At 40.3% G+C, this 6,408-nt stretch overlaps 1 protein-coding gene across 1 annotated transcript in view; it reads left to right on the top strand.

The window, feature by feature from the left end:
* Positions 1-3,437: 3,437 nt before the first annotated feature.
* The window catches only part of asic4a (acid sensing ion channel subunit family member 4a), a 63,848-nt gene continuing 60,877 nt past the window's right edge, over positions 3,438-6,408 (top strand). The window contains exon 1 of the mRNA XM_088383569.1: positions 3,438-3,554. The gene's annotated coding sequence lies outside the window, so the exon portion shown is untranslated. The remainder of the gene's footprint in view (positions 3,555-6,408) is intronic.

The following is a 6,408-nucleotide window of genomic DNA, read 5'->3' as shown; positions in this document are numbered from 1 at the left end:
AAATCAATACAAGTGGTTTCACAGACTGCTTTACAGTCAGGGCAGCCTTCCGCTTAAATGTTTGTCTATTTTATTCAATGACACCTTTGCAAACTCACCACAGAGCCGCACGGAGCGGTGAACAAACGTAAAACAAATGTCCACCCGTTCGCTGACAGATGGAGACGGGGGTTTCGTCTTTACACATTGTCAAAGCAAAATATATCGCGGCCCTTTCATTACAAGCTAGGAGAGAATGTTATTCCTGTAGCCGACTCATTTTTTTGCCTGATCTTTCTGTCCCGGCCATCATAGTGGAGATGTCGGTGTCCACGGGGACATGCACCTTCCTCCACCTCCCCCTCAATGAAAGAAGATTTTCTAGTCTGATATGCAGTAGAACAAAAGGTTATCTAGGAAGTAGCCATGTTATTATACAACATGCAGGACAAAAAAATGGAAACATAATTTACAGCTTTGCTCTTATAGTAAAGGCTGCAATCTTATTGTGATACTCTTTGTCGGCAAAGACATTTTAAAAAGGGATTCCAAGAAACTGTTTGTTAGCACCATAATTTCGCAGCACTGGCAGATTTTCCGAGAATTTTTTTTTTTAAATATTAAAATAAGATTCATTATGTATCCATTATGGAGGTCAGGTGTGGAAAAAAAATCCCGCAAACACTAGAAAATAGTCAAAAATGTATTATCTGTACAACTCGGGAGTCCAAGCATAGTTCACTGCTCAACCTCGCAAAGGCACTTAGCATTAAGACGGAAAGAGTAATTATTGGACGACTGCATTAAACCTCACAGCACTTTCCGTATTTTTAAAGGACCTTTTCCAAACAGGTATTCTTTAGCAAAATTATCCTATGCAATTTCTAAAGGATAATCTTTTTTTTTTGTTGCTTCAAACACAAGGCCTCTTTTCACAATTCAGTTAAAAAAAAAAGGAAAGTAGAAAATGGGGCCTGAGGCTGAGTGGAGTAGACAAGCACCAGCTTCACATCACTCACCTGGATTCACAAAGGACAGAAATAGCACTAAAAGCACCCACTCTCACTTTGTTACTCTTCCTTCCTGTTCCTTACAGTGCATACACTTTTTGGGAAACACATCGTTTCCCAAAGGACGTCCTCCATCACATTACATTCGGAGGTCATTCAAACCTGCGAAGATGCGAACACACACACACCGCCACCTTTCGTATAGTGCATTTGGAATGATTTAAAATAATATGCCACTAATAGAAAATGCCATTTGTAATAGGCAATAATCCATTATCTTTATTACCTCCAGGAATAAAAAGTGCACCCCTGAAAACCTTACAAAATGGCTTTAATAGCTGACAAAATCCAAATAGAAAGGAGCAATTTGGAATAATTTCGCCATAACAACTTTGAGCAGCTTCAGAAACACCATGATGGCTCGTAATCAGGTGGGGGAATAGTGTCAGTGTCATTGCTATGGCGACCGCGCATCACCTTCTTTAGTTGTCTATTATATTGATGGAGCAGCCGGGACCCCATTAGCGCCGTATTAGCGTTCGCATTTTAAAGTTGCAAAAAGGAGAGAGAGCATTTGTGATGTTCTCACATGGATAACTTATTGGTGTTTGCTGGCAGTTGCTAGCACGGTGTCAGAAGGACTTGGTCGATGTCACCGACTTTTTTCTAAATCAAATAATTTGCCCTTTCAACCTTTTTATTTGTTTTCAGTCCTTTTCTTTCAACTGTGGTTATTTTTTGGAGTGCTCCGTATATAAAATTGAGTTACTGTTCGTATGTTCTGGTGCCAATCAGTTTTAATGGTGTAAAGGTGACTCTATTTTTGTGCCTGGCGTAGATCGAGTGAGGTGACCTGTCTAACGCTGCGAGGGGGCCAATTTAGCGCTTTTGTCAATCTACTGGAAAAACAAATTCTACTGCAGCATATGGATTATATCTTATGATTACATGGTAGAGCTGTGAACATATATAGTTTGCACGCTGGCTGGAATATTTTCTATCCAGTCGTCGTGGCAACCAGGCACTCTAAAATGGCCATGCTAGTGTGAAGCTTCCTGGCTTTTTGTTTTTCCTAATCACTCTACTTCTCTCTCCCTGCACTCACGGCCAACAACAAGGCGCGCTAAAGCACCAGTGAGACAATGCCCAAAAACAGAAATAGTAAAAAAACAAAAAACAGTTTAAGGCTATTGCAATAATTCAGTTCTACAACATTTTTCTTCAAACTTGTATAATGTATTGAGTAACACATTTCTGAATTCACCTTACAGGATGAGTCTTAAAGAATGTGTCCAAGCCACTGTCAAAAAAGTACTTTTTCACAAGCATAGCTGCTTTTTTTTTTTTTTAGTCCTTTTTGTCAGGTGGATCTTGACAGTCTGTTAGCACTGCAGCCAGTCCAATCTCGTGTTGTGACAGGGACAAGGAGGCTCCCTCACCCGGCAGGGTCCTGATTGATTGGGTAGTCGGAAAGAGCAAATGTCCTTGACAAAGAAGCAATGGAGGACAGCGGGCCGCGAATCTTTTCCGCCCTCTTCTAAGAACTTTGCGTTTTTGCTGAAGTAATCCTCCCCGTTGACATCAAAGAGCCACGGCTGACGTGGGAACGAGCTCGCCTGGAAATGCTTCTGTCAAAGTAGACAGATGCGAATGGTCCAGATTTTCAAAGTAGGGCCTCCTGCTTTGACGGAGCCTTTTAAAAAAACATCTCATAGTCAAAGTATCCAAACATTCATTGCTTATAACTTTTGAAAATGCGCACCGATAATATTTTCTCCACCTGTATTTTTATTTTCTTGTTTGTTTTTACTGCGTATGTTCTGTGATATACTGTACACATGATATTTAAACATTTGCGTCTCAGCTTGTTAGTGCAGTCGCATAGCCACTCTCATTATGAAGACATAACCGAGGAGCAAATTCAGATGCAACTCTCGCTCCCCTCCCGGTATGAAATTCTATCAGCCACTTTGCATTCATCCATTGGGGACCTTGTTAAATATTTGCAATGTGCCAAGTCACACAGAGGCGAGGCATCATAGCCATTACCATTGAGGTGCGCTCCTCTTTTAAATGTTAATTGCCATTCATCACATATTCTCATTACATTCCGAGGAAAAAGATGTGCTGTGGGCTCTAGCGAAAGCATCTCATTTATTTTCGGAATGGTATTAAATATCCACACACTTATGATTCATTCACACAGACAGAAGAGGAAAAATCAGTGCGATGTTTCTGGGGTAATCTATATGGAAAGTAATGACAAATAAGATAAGTGATGAAAAATTATTTTTAGTTTAGGAAATGAGTGTGAATAGTTTTTGTATTAAAGCGTTTCAGAATTAGTATGTAAATTATACCTATATTGCATTTTCTTGTTATTTTTATTCCTAGTTATCAACAAATTAGAAAACGAGTAGGAATTAGAAAACCAATGTCATTTATTTTCTGTTCTGCTTTATTCAGATCAAGGTTGCGGGGATTTTGGATGAGCGGCAAGGTGTACCCTAAACCTGTTGGCCATTTACATTCAGACCATCACAGAGTTGGAACTGAACTCCTCAGGTGAGCTCCATGCTTATCCGTGTAATGTACTTTTTTATTTCATGAAAAAACATAGGCATTTTTTTTTTTTACACAGCTCTGGTACAAACTATCATTAAAACCCGTGCGGCGGAAGAAATATTCTGTGGGTGTATTTGGTGCAGAACAAGAATTTTCCAACGCATTGTATGAAGTAATGCTGTCTTTTTTTTTTTGACACTGGAGATTCTTTGCCTGAGGGAGAACACCAGTGTCACCTAAAAGTCAGCAGCACCAAAAAGTTGAAACGTGTCATCTTTACAAAAACTTAAAAAACAAAAATGAAAGGCTTTGATTAGTCGTACCGCCTCGTGTGTATTGCAATCCAAACTTTGACCCTCGCATATTAACAAGGCTCCCTCTCACTTCCTTTGAAAGCAGGTGAGAAGAGCAAGGTAAGGCTAATGAGGTTCATTACAGGAATCCACCCACGTAGCAAGCCAGCCTGTCTTGACCATGTCAGGCTGAAATTTCTATATACAATTATTTTTTTAAACATATATAACAAATTACCCGTCCAAAAATAAAACGCAGGAAACGATGCATCTGCAGCATCAAATTTTCATTACTTGTTGTCTTGGAAACCCAAGAACCGGAATTAATATTGTTAGAAGTTAATTGGTTTCTGAGATTAAACCAAAGTAGGCACTGACTATTATTATAAATATGGGCTGGAAAAGGACATACTAGGGGAAATAAAAAGATATGGATTGGTCGGTGCTGAGATGAGGAATATGCTGCCTTGGACTTTGAAGGCTATTTTGAGTTATAGCTTAAGCTTGACACAATGGACCTGTACAATACGGGTGGATCTGAGGTCTTGGGGATATGCGCTCATATAAGGAAATCCCCTCTACAAAGAGAGGAGGTGAACGGCAGTTATTTAACAAGATGTCCCAGTCAGCAGAATAGGGATTAAAATGCACTAGTGCTTATCTGGCATGACTTTGACTTGAAAACTGGAGCTTCCCACAAAAACTGGGTCGACAGAGGTCATCTTGGAGAAGTTGTTTATTTTCAACGTTTCTAACAAGAGCACAAGTGGACGTGTTAGTAGTTTTTTTTTTTTTTGCATATCTTGATTTTGTGGGCAGGGTGACCCAGCGATGCCTCACGATTCCAAAAGTCAACACGAGCTCTTTTAGTTTGTTTGCTTGTGAAATTCTTAGGTAGATTTAAGTAATCCCGTTTCATCAAAAAGGATAGCTGTATTGATTTGTTGCAGATGAAATTCTGTCAACAATGACAGTAGGCTCAGGTTGATTTCCTTGAAACAGAGCTCAAAGAAATGAAATCCTTATCTTGTGTGATGTATTTTTTCGAAGCAGACTTTGTCGCTTGCTTGCTTCCCAAAACATTTGATCCCAAAGCACTTACATTCAAATATTCTAACCCTCCAAGCTGGAACTTATTTCAACCCCCCCTCAAATGCTTTTTCGTACTGCTTAACACTTTCCACTGACACATAAGGACAGCTCAAGTAGAAAGGATTTGCCCCATCCTAGGATTGTACCCGTTGTAAATGATAGATTCAGAGAGAGGCAAGAAAACGGAATAATAATCTCTTTGACGAAAGACATGACAAGTGACTAGACATAGAAAAGAAACCAAGCGCACAGAAAATTGGATTTTCAAGAGTGCCTTGTCTCTGGAAGAAAAAAAAAGAGCAGCCAGGTAGCATTAGAGTGGCTTTCATTAGCCTCGTCATTTGGCGCCAGTGAACCGTGAAGATGGTTAAGTGATATTATGTTAACCTCTTGTTTTACATCCGGAATAGAAATTAAATGTAATTAGGCGCTGATTGTACTTCCTACACAGTTTTTCACGTAAATGCAGATGGACTCGAGTCATTTACTGACCGTCTGTGTCACTGTTCTCATCTAAGGACCCTCAAGTCTGCCATTTTACCCAATAATTGACAAAAGCCACCCACATCAACTCCACAGGACAAAATGTTAAATTTAAATGTGTCTCAGTCCTATTACTGGCCTGACGGGAAATGATGAGATGAATTTTTTTTATGCTGTTGGATAATCTTCCCATTATATTTCCCAGGAAATAGCCAGAGCCAGGTTGCAGACTTAACAGGGTCGCAAAAGTCGCTTTTTCAGGTTGCACTCTTCCATTAATTTCCAAACACAATGTTATCAACCAATCTGTATTTCTGACTGAATTAACTAAACCATCCTATGAGCAATTTTCCTATGATGCAGTGCCAACCCCAACTTGTGTTACACTTGGAAACCTCACACAAGCACACAGAGAAGGCGCAAATGCCACACAGGAAGGCCCAAGCTGAGATTCAAAGAGCTGTGAGGCAGACACGCCAAACAAAAGAAAAAAAACGCCACATAGCCAATGACTCTCCTTTCTATTTTTTCTTTTCATATTGGATCACGCTATTGAATGTGACCTCACAGTCCCTCCGATTGCAACTACATAGAAAAGCATCATTTTCAGAGCTTCTGGCACTTTTCTCCCCGTAAATCTCTGTCCCGCTGATGACTACAATGATGAGAGAGATCTGGAGAGGCAGATGGGCCGTTGGGATATCCCTTCTGGTCTGGTCTAACTCCTTCCCAATGCTCTGATCAAGGCCAGTCCAGGACCCGCAACACCTTGAAGGTCAGGCTCGTATGGATTTGATGGACTCCCAGCATGAGCACAGTCAGAAAACGCTGTTACGGCAGGTAGACACAAAGCAACGGGGGCAATCAGTGATAGAATCCACCCAATTCTCTGGCTAATTAATTGTAATTACCCGGCACAACAGGAGGTACCTGAGTAATAAATGGCCACAGAGACAGCTAAATGGGATGAAGTCAAAAAACACCAT

The sequence above is a fragment of the Syngnathus floridae genome, chromosome 8 (genome assembly GCF_059516105.1).
Source record: "Syngnathus floridae isolate MCC-2025c chromosome 8, RoL_Sflo_1.0, whole genome shotgun sequence".
NCBI lineage: Eukaryota > Metazoa > Chordata > Actinopteri > Syngnathiformes > Syngnathidae > Syngnathus > Syngnathus floridae.
The sequence above is the reverse complement of the archived record's forward strand: the minus strand, read 5'-3'. Positions and strand labels throughout refer to the sequence as shown.